This window comes from Mirounga angustirostris, unplaced genomic scaffold (genome assembly GCF_029215605.1).
Source record: "Mirounga angustirostris isolate CCGP_5_RB_7025 unplaced genomic scaffold, mMirAng1.0.hap1 SCAF_12, whole genome shotgun sequence".
Classification (NCBI taxonomy): Eukaryota; Metazoa; Chordata; class Mammalia; order Carnivora; family Phocidae; genus Mirounga; species Mirounga angustirostris.
The window spans coordinates 84,723,011-84,735,042 of NW_026991720.1; the positions used below are offsets into that span (position 1 = coordinate 84,723,011).

Here is a 12,032-nt window from a genome sequence, read left to right on the forward strand (position 1 = left end):
TTTCTGTCTTGGACATTCTGAGTCTCATATCATTGTTAGTGGAGACAGAATTTCCCAAACTCCATTTCCCATAATTATTTAGTTCTACCATTAAGTGCCACTGGTAATAGAATTCTAATCTAAGTATTTTCTTATAACAACAGCAATTTATCATTATATTCAAGGGCATATGAGAAAAAGTGGTTCAAATAAAAAGCATACTAATATATTTCATATGATAATGAGCTTATTCAGTAAGCTTGCAAAGTTTCTAACTAATGCAATGTTATGTTTTACAACTTGTAACTATAAAGTCTATTAAGCAGTGTCTTTCCCCTTTGATTCAAATTTATGCATGTTGACATTAGCAATTACATTTTTCTTCAAATCACACCTATCATAGTACATGACTTGAGTCCTAAATTTAAATTCATATTGCATTACAATTCCCTTGCCGCCTTCTGATACATTTAAGATGCACTGACGGTATTACTCAACCACATTTTTGGACATTTAGGATAACTCATTATTTAAAACAAATTTGAGAACCGAAACTCCACTAATCATAAGAATGACTTTAAAAGTGACTCACCCAATTGGTAGTCAGCCTATTTTTAAAAAAATCAGGTTTGAATGGAAAATGGAGAAAGCAAAAGGCTATTAATAATGACAGGAGGTGGGTGTATGAACAGGTGTAGTAGATTGTGGTGACAGAGATACGAAATTGCTGCTATTCTAAAGAACCACATCCCCATTTTTTTTTCACCTTCAGCAACTGGTGGTTTTATGATACGGAAAAAGATGTATTGAAGGTTGAAATGAGACCATCAGAATCTCTCTTATTCAAGAGGATGAAAAAATTTTCACATAAAGCTTTAGGACTCAAAAATAAGAATGAGTATTAGGTGTTTTAATCTGAATTTTGCACCAATAAAGGAGATCAAACATTTTCACAAGCGTTTTTCATGTCCATGATCAGGAAGTCGTTCATTTCATACATCTGGGAAGTTTTCAGTTCTCACAGACCCTCTGTCCTTAATATCTTCAGTTGCATCCTCTTTTCTGTGTCTTCACTGTGACTACGTAGGCTCACGCCACTATCCTTTCTTACCTGACAACTACAGCAGCTCCCAGCTGCTCTTCCTGTTTCCGATATTGATTCTCCATCCTGTCAACAAGCTGACCTTCTCAAACATGAGTCTGATCATGACCCTCCTCTTTTAACAAGCCGTCAGTGAATTTCCATTGCCTTGAAAATAAAATGCAAACCTTCGGCGTGACATAAAAGATTCATTATGATCTGCCCCTCTGTTCAGCCTCACCTTCCAGCACTCTCTTCCACTCTCCAGCTTCATTTCTTGGTCATACTGAACCAGATTTTAGTTCCCTAAATTCACCTTGCTTTCTCATCACACTTCTCTGCACATACTGCTCCTCTTGCTTGGAATGGCTTTCGTCCTGTCTTCATCTGGGAAACTCTTACTCATCCATTAAGATTCAGCCACCATCTCCTTTTTTCATCTTTAATCACTCTTTTGGGTTGCTGTTAACACCAGTGTGTTCCCATGCATGCCCTGTCGCATGATTCATTCTACCCCAAATTGCACTTCAGGGATGCCTGGGTGGCTCAGTCAGTTACGCGTCTGCCTTTGACTCAGGTCACGATCCTGAGGTCCCGGGATCGAGTCCTGCGTGGGGCTCCCTGCTCAGCCGGGAGTCTGCTTCTCCCTCTCTCTGCCCCACCCCCCCACTTGTGCGCGCGTGCGCTCTCTCTTGCTCGCTCTCTCTCTCTCAAATAAATAAAATTTTGAAAACAAATAAATTGCACTACATCACTGCATTGTAGTGCAGTTGTCAGTCTCCCTACACCGAGATTCCTGGAAGGGAAGGACTGTCTCGTTCGCTCTTTTCCCTCAGCACTTAGCATAGTGCTTGACACAGAGCAGGGATTCTGTAAATGTATGTTAAAATAACCAACGTATAAGTAATCCAGGGAAGTAAAGTGCAACATGGAACAACTTCATTTTTTTTTAACGTGGAGCAACTTTATAAAATGGGATTATTATGACACAGATTCACATTATATTTAATACTACCTAAGCTGCTATGATATACAACAGAAAAGTGGGCCAAAACAGTACAGATAACTCAGAATAAACATTATTTTCTCCTTGACTAAAAAGAACCACTAAAACAAAAACCTTTACTGATACTCTTGTATTTTACTTGAAAAGAAAAGGAAGCCTTCTCCTCCTCCATCATCATTTCATGAATTCATGATTTCACCTCTCTCAAGCTATAGTTATCACTGGCATTGAAATCTCTGAAACTTCATGTATTCGAGTTAAAACAGAAGAGATAACTACTGATTATACCTCTTCAACTGCTTCTGTGAAATTATTAGAAATTTGGGGCAGCTGTGGGGGCTCAGTCAGTTAAGCGTCTGCCTTCGGCTCAGGTCATGATCTCAGGGTCCTGGGATCGAGCCCCGCATCGGGCTCCCTGCTCAGCGGGAGCCTGCTTCTCCCTCTCCCACTCCCCCTGCTTGTGTCCCCCCTCTTGCTGTGTCTCTCTCTGTCAAATAATAAATAAAAAGATTAGAAATTTTATTTGGATGTTCACAATGTACACAATGCAATCCTGTGAAAAATGCAAGGCTCCAAACAGAAGGCTTTCATAGGGAGAAACAACAGGCAAAGCAAGGATAAATCTCCATACACTTGGGCATCCAGGAAATACTTCCTTGTTTTTTTATATGCCTGTCATTCTATGACCTTAATTTCTATACAACCCGAATAGGAAGGCCAGAATGAGAGGGGACAGAAACTTAAGCTCAATTTGGACTTCTCTTTCCTTCTCAAAGTCCAGGGGCTGATTTAGTTCCCGGGCATCAGAAGGTCAGGGAGAAGAGGTGTTTGGTCCTTACTCTAGTCTTTTAACCAGCTACATCTCAACATGCACAAAAACATGGTAAAATTACAGGCCGTACTCAGTTGACAATTATCTAAAATTGGCTATTTGTAGACATCTGAGCTAGTGAAAATAAAAGTGATAGCATACTGCTCTCTTAGAACAGAGTGGTAGATTTTAACTAAGTTCTAAAACATTTAATGTGCTCTCTGAGAAGCTTAAACCAATTTCAGCTAAGTTAAAAATGTTACGTAAAGTTAATGCATGTAATGAGTTCTGTATCGAATAAAATATGTAAGGTTCAATGTATATAATATATTGAACAGTAAAGTTAGAAGTGGATGATTCCTATCAATAGGAAATCATCATCATGGAACAAATCCTGTGGTTTTAAACACAAAGGAAAATAATAATAGCTTTGAAGTACACAAAAATACAAGCCCACTTGGAACTACATATGTATCTGTGCAGGCTTGTATATGAAAAAAATTAGAAAAATGCATTCTGAGGCAGGTATTAACACTATTTCAGGGTAGCAAGATCTCTGATTTCATAATTTTTCCTTTCATTTTTAAAATTTTTCTCTAATGCATAAGTATTATTTTTATGATAATAATTAAATTGCATTTCTAAATTTACTTTTGAGGGTATTGTTACTGAGACAGCAGGCGTTGTTTGCTCGTGTGCACACATGGTAATTCTGAAGTTAGCATGAGGGCCAACTGTATTCTAGCACGGTAGAGAGAAGCTCAAGTGATGATGGAACTGGGGAGGGCATACAAATAGTGTGGGTGAGAAAAAGCAGGTAAAGTGAAAGGGCTGGGACTCCTGGGTGGCTCAGTCAGTTAAGCGTCTGCCTTTGGCTCAGGTCATGATCCCAGAGTCCTGGGATCGAGTCCCACATTGGGCTCCTTGCTCTCCCTCTGCCTGTCACTCGCTCTGCTTGTGCTCTCCCTTCTCTCTCTGTCAAATAAATAAATAATAAAAAAAAAATAAAGTGGAAGGGCAAACCCTATCTCAAGGGGGCAGCTAGGACTCATTGCCAACTGAGTGCTGCAAAAGGAGATTATAGCTCATAGCATTTTTTCATGAGAAGTCAGATATCTAGATTTTTATGTGAAAATTTTTAATGTTGAAAATAAGTTATTTTTTAATTGTCAGCACTGTATCTGCCAAACCAAAGAGGACTGTAGGACAGATGTAGCTTCTGGGCAGCATATTTGGACTTTTGCTGAGACAGACCTATGTTCATAATTTCATAAAACATATTTGACACCAGAGCACACATAAAAGTATGATAACAGCACACTGAAAGAAGCTTCTTGTTGCCTAGAGATATCTGAATTGTGGCCTCCTAATGCTTAGGTCTCAACAACCCCCACCACCCTGAGTTATTGAGGGCCTGAAGAGCTAACTATCTCAGGCATCCCTGTAGCTCACTGTAGTCCATTTGCATCATTCACTGTGTCACGGCCCCGCTCTACATGAGAAAGCATGGAGGAAATGAAGCAAACATAGCTTTTGGTAGTGGTAGAATAGGGAACAGGGATTTGGGGAGAAATCTCAGGATGTAGGGAGCATTTGGTAGGAAGCAGGGAGGGTGGCTGGCTGGGCTAGAGCACCTCAGTGAAGAAGCTGAATCCTGATCAGCTTCCTTGAAGACCGAAAGTATAAAGGTCTTTGTATCCCTGGGGCCTGGCATAGAGGCTGACATAGAAAGTGCCTAAAAAATGTTTGTTGAATAAATGAAATGCAGTCCCAGGGTGCTGATTCAGGAAGGAGAGGCCTTAACCTCAAGGTTCTCCCACTTTTGGGGGATGGAGAGTAGGTACAGTACCTGATCTACTCCACCTATGGACACCTACCACTCCTTCCTCCTCCGTCCACCTCCCAAATCCCTGTCCCTGAGGAATTTTCCTTATCCGTAGGGATCGTGCTGACTTTTCACACAACCCTCCAAAAATCCTCGTGGATTTCTTTTTTCTTTCTTACCTCTCCCTTCTCCCCCTGAATAGGGCATGATGCAAGAAAGGAAATGCTAGCTAGCCTAAACCAATTGAGGGTGCACAAGATTTCTACGAAGCACAAGGGCCTAAAGATAGATTTACTGAATGGAATCCAGTTGTTTCTGGATCTTCAGCTTCCTTCACTCCCCTTAAAATTGATCTGCCTGAAGATATCCTTGAGGTGTGGTGCTTTCTCTTTTCTCACTGCCCCTTGCATAATCCCTTCTCCTGCACCTCCCACATTATGAAAGGGCCTCCCTCCCGTTGGAGATGTTACAGTGGCACATTGCCGTGGGGTGGAAGAACCTCTGAAGAGTCAGACAAGAAGACAAATTATTGGTGTGGATGGGGAGAGGGGGGAGTAATTATAATAATCCTTTTGAAACTCAGGAGGTTTTCAGTTCTTTACTTTCAACAAAATTAAAGGAGGAACTAATTGAGCGGTTAGCTGGTGATTCATTAAAGAATAACTTTTATGATTCATTACTATGTGATTTCAATTATATAACCCTGAAGGGTTTCAAATAATTGTAGGTCACTGCTGTAATAAAACTTTCAGTCTCTTCTTCTCATGCATGTGACTAAGTTCTTCAGCACTTATATTAAAAAAGAAAGTCAAATGTAAGTCTAATTCTAGCATAAGTAATATTAACCCACAGATACAAAGACTAATTGAAAAAAGGCCCCATTACCTTATTAAAAATATGCTTACACTAATATGTTAACCTATATTTAACATTTACTTAAATGTGTCATTTGTGTTGTTTGATCAGTGTTGTCATTTAATTACTGTGACAGTAACTACAGAAGAAAAAAATAACAGCATTATAGAAGCAGAGAATATTTCAGTGTGCATGCATATTTGTATTGTAAAGAATTATGATAGAATGATCAATCAAGGATTTTCAAGCATCAAAATATGGCGTATTAGGATAAAATTTTGTGAAGAAAATGGAATGGAAATATGAGTTCAAGGAGAAAATGTGATATGAAATTCTGAGAATATATATATATGTATGTATGTGTATATATATATATATATATATATATATATATATATATATATATATATATATATATATATTCTTTTAGAGAGAGAGAGCTTGAGTGGGAGAGAAGGAGAGAATCATAAGCAGGCTCCATACCCAGCATGGAATTTGACATGGGACCCGATCTTACAACGCGGAGATCATGACCTGAGCCAAAATCAAGTCAGACACTTAACTGACTGAGCTACCCAGGTGCCCCCATATGTATTTTTTTTAATGATGTGGGAATGAAACCTCTCTGGTGTTTACATTCCTGGATTATATTTAAGAGTCACATAATAGTTTAATTTTAAACGTGTCAGTAGTTATAATACACCAGAAATCACATCCTTTGCCACTATTTAAATTTATGATAAAAAAGTTTAGGTGCAAATTTAGAAATATACAAGGGACTATAAAGTTTTTCAAAATTGTTTTAGGGAGCATGTAAGCAAAGTCTAAAGACCATTCACTTAGGAGCCAGGGCGCAGATCCTAGGGCTAAATCAAATCCTATTTTTTCCAGTGGTAAGATAGACTCCATGTTTAGAATTGTAATAATCAGTTTATTTACTTCTTCAGTGAAACAGATACTAAAGAATGCTGTAAGAAAAGCTCAGTAATTAGGAGTCATAAGTAATTAGCTCAGTCATAAGGAGAAAACATCCAGAGTATTTAGCTTTAAATCACTTCTAAATGCAGATGATTCATAGACTTACAGTTCTAACCCAGACCTCTCCTCGGAGTTCTAGATTTACATTTCTAACTGCCCGTCACAGATCCCCATGGTATCTCTGGCAGGCGGTTTACCCATACCAGGTCCACTGTTCCAATCCTGATACAGAACCTCACACTGGTTTCCCTTCTCAGTAAATAATCCCCTCCCTTAGAGTTGTAGGCACCACGGCTCCCTGCTCCCTGCACTGTGGCTGCTTGGAGTGTGGGGCTTGAAAGAAATAGGAAAGGGGGGGGTGGGATTTAAAAAAATAAACAAACCCTAGTGCTTTCTTCTGTTTTCTCTGAGCAGTAGAGATCTCCATGCTTGCTCTTTGGGCCAGAACTAGAGCCTTCTTCTGGTATTCTCTCTGTCTGGACCTGGTTTCCACCTCTGGTTTCAGGCTAGCCTGAGTCCAAGCAAGGAGGCACTGGAGGGAAGAGAAAATGGGAGACTCTAGGCTCCTTCAGCAGGACCACAATTTTCTTCTTTCCCAATATGCCTGCTACCATTTCATTTTAGGGTACTCAGGTGTTCTGTCCATCTTCTATCCGCATTCAGTGGGAGGTGCAGGATGGAGTCCGCCTGTGTGGACCTGGAAACTCTCTGTTCTGTCTCTTCTTATTGTAGAATAAGCACTTTCCGTTTTTGTTAAATAGTTAATGGGTGCATACCACACTTTTGATTGGACATTTAGATTGTTTCCAGTTTCTTCCTATTATAGATTGTGATGAGTTATAGTTAGAACTTGGGAGAATCTCTCTTTCCGTGGGGCCTGGGCCTTCCAAGCACATTCCTGTTACAGTGAGACTCTTTCTCCTTTTCACCATTAGGCTATCTCTTAAATTAGCTGGAGCTAGTAGATGTTAAGTTATAAGCAAGATTGAGCAAGTCTATTAACAGTCCAGTAGTTTGAATTTAGGGGCAATTCCTAAATTGGTTTGTTTGTTTGTTTTGTTTTTAAGATTTTATTTGTTTGACAGAGAGAGAGCGCGCGCACACGCAGAGGGTGTGACAGGCAGAGGGAGAAGCAGGCTTCCCGCTGAGCAAAGAGCCAGACATGGGGCTCGATCCCAGGACTCTGGGATCATGACCTGAGCCAAAGGCAGAGGCTTAACCGACTGAGCCACTCAGGCACCCCTGACCTGCAAGTCTTATAGCAGCGTAATTGAGGGTGCATGGCTGATCCAGTGCAAGCATGCCTGACCATTATTGAAAAGATATACAAATATAACTCAATAGTCCCATAAACGTCAGAGCCCTCTGGCTCTGTCTGTCTAGTACAGCCTGGCATAGGTAGGATGTGGGTCAGTGTGATGTGTTACAGCCGCTGAAACCTGCAGAAAGCAGTATTTTTCTCTCCTGTGGGGATGAGGCAAATCCTGTGATCTTGGGAGACCCACAGGCTTTCAGATGCTCCCAGTTCTCTCCACTGCCAGAGCTCTGCCTCTTCCCTGGGGCGGTAAGAGTTAGAGCCCTTACTCTCTCCTGGGGTAGGGACCCTCTTCTTTCCCTCTCACTGAGTCTGCGGCGGGGAGGTGGTGGCACAACGCTTGTTTTTCTTTCTATCGTGTATCATAAGTCTGTATTTTCCATGTAAGGGCTCACTTGATTAGAGGAAAAAGCACCAGATTTTAGTTCCAGCTTGGGTAGTAGGAAATTACTCTGATTTTCTTCTGCCAGGCTTAATCTGTCTAAATGGTTAGATTTCTCTCCAGAAAGATGGTACCGATTTACTTTTCCACTAACAGTATATGAAAATGCCCATCTCACCACACCCTTACCAATAATTTTCGTTTTTAATATTGATTAATTTGACAGATGAAGGATGGCAGTTTCTTGTTTCAAATATTATCTCTTTAATTGCCTGTGAAGTGGAACATTTTTCCATGTTCATTGCCAGTTGCATTTCTTCTTCTGTGAATTGTTCTTGTTCATTGCCCATCTATTTCCCCAAATGGTTTTAAGTGTTCTATTTGTTAAAGATTTAACATTTAACATTTATCATTTAGAAAAACCAGTAGTGGAAATATAAAGAAGTATAACAAACCTCTATTCTCTAGTTCTGAAATCATTTTACTGCACTGAATATTCCAGGTCCACATAGGAGAAAAGTGGCAAATTTTGCATGAGTAATCTAGCAAGACTCTAAAAATCTAAATTAAGATAATGTCCTAAGTTTTCTTCCAACTTTTTGAGCAAACCAGTTACCAATGCTCTTCTTCCTGCCCTGCCTGCCCTCTGGTGGAGGTGTTAAAGAGCAGGCCAGGAGATCAAGCAAGCCATAACGGAAATAGAAATAGTGCAAAAGACCAGGTAAGCCCAAATGACACCAGCCCCTGAGTAATTGAAGAGCCAGTGTTTGACTTAGCAAGGCTCTGTTCCTTGTTTTTTCTAACATTAAATGAGGATGATAGAATTTACCGTAAGACTGCTCTTCCCACCCTGGTACCTTACCCAAGGTACTGCTCTCCACCTTTGGTCTTGCTGACCAGGATAATTCCTGCAGGAGAAAAACATTCCCAAATTTCTGTATCTGGAAAAGAACACAGGTTGACATAGTACAAAGAGCTGTAGTCTGGGAAGTTAGGGTTCTATTTCCAGCTCTGGCACTTGCTAGATAGTTGAGTGCCTTTGGGTAAGTCAGGGAAGCTCTCTGAGTCTATAAATTAAGAACAATTATATTAATGGGTCTATTGTGAGGCTCAAATGAGATAATGGCAGTGAAAGTGCTTTGTAAACAGTAAGCCACTGCAGAGCCAGGGTCATATTAATAGTGTTGACAACTCTTTTCTCTCAATCAATATTGAACTTGACTTAGTTGCCTTTGTATTCTAAAATAAGAAATAAGCAGTTTATCCTTTTAAATCTTTAGCAAATAAATGGAGCCTTTGGTCTCATATCCACAGAAAAAGCAAATTACATGTCCCAGTGTGACCCAGGTCTGTGTGTGTACTCTCTGATCTCACTTTCATTTTTGTTTTAATTATAGCATTGAAAGAGTGGAAGGTTTAAAATTACACCTTTCAGAACTAGTCATTATTCAGTGACTCTGTGTTTCAAAAATATTGCTCATGTCTTTAAAATAAATTATCAGGTTCTTTTATTGTTACCTTGGCCTAAATATAAATTTATTGACATGGTGATGATAATGGTTTTTAATGTTTTTTTTAAACATTTCCTTGAAGCTGTAGTAATATAGAGGATTCAAACATACTATTTAAACATATTAAATATTTACATAAAATTTAAGTATTTAAGTTGCTTACACATTTTGGTCTGGGTGGCTGAAGATAAATGTGAAAATACCTAGATTTATGTAACTAGAAGAATTGAGAGATTTGTATTCCTTTCTCTGCTACATACATAGTCTCTCCTTCCTCCTCCCACTCACTTTAGTATGATATATTAAAAGGATAAAAAGGTAGTTATCTGAAAAGAGAGAAAACTGTCAAAGGTATCTGGTCCAAGTCACCGTTATTCTTGCCTGGGTATTTACAATAGCCACCCATCTGCTTTTCCTATGTCAGTATGTTCTTAAAATAGCAGACAGAATGATTCTGTTAAAATCTAAGTCCGATAATATCATTTATATCCTCAAAAACCTCCGATGGCCTTTACCTACCCAGTCTTCTTTTCCTGCCCACCCCCTCACTCCCTCCGTCCAGCCACACTGGCCTCCTAGACCACACAAGGTTCAGTTCAGCTTTGCCCTGGAATGTGCTTCCCTCAGGTATCTGCAGGAGTAGCTTCCTCACCTCCTTCAGGTCTGTTCATCTCTTCAGGGGGGTCTTCCCTTTTGCCTCCTCTAAACTTGCACCTCTTACCCCACTCCTACAACCCTTCCTTCCATAATGCTTATCACCGTCTAACATACAATATGTTTATTTGTTTCTTCTGTTCATTATCTGCCTCCCCTCCAGAATGGAAGCACCATGAGGGCAAAGGGTTTTGTTTGTTTTGTTAACTACTGTATCCTCATAGTAAGTGTTCAATAAATGTTTGCTGAATGAATGAATGAATGAATGAATGAAACAAAGATAAGATATGGCCTTATGTGATTTGCAACATGGTAAAAATTGTAAAATTTTCATCAAAACTTTTTCAAAAGCCAGAAAACTTTGGATCTTTTCTGATGACGAGACATCCAAGGTATCAATGTTTTCCTCTTCTACCCCCCTCCTAATATTTTGGCCATTTTATATCTCAAGAATTAAGATGATTAATCCATCACTGTCCTGTTTATAGTCTAAGTATAACTGTATAAACCACTCCTAGTTTGTTGGGAAAGGAGGAAAGAATTGAATAATAATGAAACGTCTGTCCTTTGCTTTCTTTGACACTAATCTCTTGATGATCTTAGTTTTGGCAACCCATTTTCTGGCTTCTCTTTCTCACTGTTTCCAAAATATAGATATCCCCAGAGGATCTTGCTTGGATTTCTTCTCTTGCTTTGCATATTCTTAACCACTTTTATGGCTTTTGTTAGCTCCTTTTCTTAGATGACTCTTAATTTGTAAACCCAATCTTGATATTTCTTATTGGCTTTCAGTTCTGCATGTCCCAGACTGGGCATATCCATCTGGCCACCTTTCAAGGTCTCAAACCTTACAGATCTACAACTACATTTATCTCTTTTCCTTTAAAACTGGTTCCAGTCCATCCATTTCTGTTAATAGCTTTGCCTTCTTCCAAGTTTGGAAGTGTTTCTAAGGTTTGTAATTGTTTATGAGTTTTTCCACATTGTCAGTTGTCAACCCTTCTTGCTTATATTTCTAAAGTATCTCTTGATTCATTCTCTTCTTTGCTTTAAGTAGATCAGGAATGTGGCCTGAGATTCTGCATTTCTAATATGCTTCTGAGTCAAGCTGATGTTGGTCTGTTCACCACATTTTGAGTAGCAGAGGCCTGCTATCGGCTAACAATGGCCATTTGAACATAGTCTTTCACTTCCCAGCCCATGGTCATATCTAAGAAGTACTTAATTCTCTTTCAAAATAGAGATCTGATTTTGCCTAGTCTTGCTTTAAAAGAGAAAAACGTCTTTTCTATGTCATAGAAGATTTGGAAAGTTACAGAGACAGAAGATAAAAAATTCAATCAGCTGGGGCACGTTGGTGGCTCAGTCAGTTAAGCGTCTGCCTTCGGCTCAGATCATTATCCTGGGGTCCCGGGATCGAGCCCCACATCAGGCTCCCTGCTCAGTGGGGAGTCTGTTTCTCCCTCTCCCTCTGCTGCTCCCCGGGCTTGTTCTCTCTCTCTCTCTCTCTGTCTGTCAAATAAATAAATAAAATCTTTAAAAAAATTTCAAATCAGCCCTAATGGTCAATTCACAATCATTAACACTTAAGATATATCCTTTTAGTCCTTTATTTCTTTGCATATAAATATATTC

General features: G+C 39.5%; 1 protein-coding gene across 15 annotated transcripts in view; it reads left to right on the forward strand.

The window, feature by feature from the left end:
- GSAP (gamma-secretase activating protein) overlaps positions 1-12,032 on the forward strand; it is a 198,634-nt gene that overhangs the window by 58,972 nt on the left and 127,630 nt on the right. The window lies entirely within an intron of this gene.